The sequence below is a fragment of the Odocoileus virginianus genome, unplaced genomic scaffold (assembly GCF_023699985.2).
Source record: "Odocoileus virginianus isolate 20LAN1187 ecotype Illinois unplaced genomic scaffold, Ovbor_1.2 Unplaced_Scaffold_17, whole genome shotgun sequence".
NCBI classification, from domain to species: Eukaryota; Metazoa; Chordata; class Mammalia; order Artiodactyla; family Cervidae; genus Odocoileus; species Odocoileus virginianus.
In genome coordinates, this window is record NW_027224279.1 from 71,717 (window position 1) to 72,531 (window position 815).

The window sequence follows — 815 nt, forward strand, 5'->3', positions numbered from 1 at the left end:
TGGGACTACGGTCGGGAAAGGATGCCAGGGGGCCAGCGAGGAGGTTGGAAGGAATGTGGGAAAGGGAGGCAAGGATTTAAGGGACCTAGGAGGAGGCACTGGAGAGGGCGTCCAGTATCTGGGAATGCTTCGGAGGAGCCGGCGGAGGCCATTGAGTCCAACGTCTGTGTGGAATGTGAAAAGGCGGGAAAATACAGGGCGTTTCGGAAGGCAAGGCAGGCTGGGAAAGGGGGCGTGGGTGGCAACTTCAAAGGGACCTAGGGGAATTCCCGTGCAGTTAAGACTCTGTGCACTGCGGAGGGCCCCCGAGCCTGGGGTAGATTCCAGCTGCTGCCTGGCAGGGCCACACACCAAAACCCCCAACGGCCCCCCCCAGCCCAACGTGGACCTTGGGGGTCTGGGGCAAGGGCCGTACCCGTGAAAGCCCACTGGCTCCACGGGATTCTTTCCAGGGTCTCTGCTTGGCGGCCAGGGGCGTCCCCTCTGACTAAGCACCCACCACGATTGACGTCATTAGGGGCGGAGCTGCCTCACCCTATCCAAAGTCCCGAGCTGCTGGGCCCTGGCCCACTGAGAAGGCAGTCTGCAGCGTCCTTGTGGCTCTCCCACCATGGCTTCCTCCAGCTCCTCCAGCACCTCAGGCGGTACGTTTGCCCTCGATCCCTGGGGTCGGATCAGTTCCCGCGGGGTGGGGGGTTGTGGTGTGGGCGGGGGTCTGTGGATAGCCCAGCCAGGGGTTCACGGCAAACGTGTCGACTGACCGCCAAGAAAGCCAGGGACCGATCGGCTGGGCCCCTGGTTTCCAGGCGTCAGGT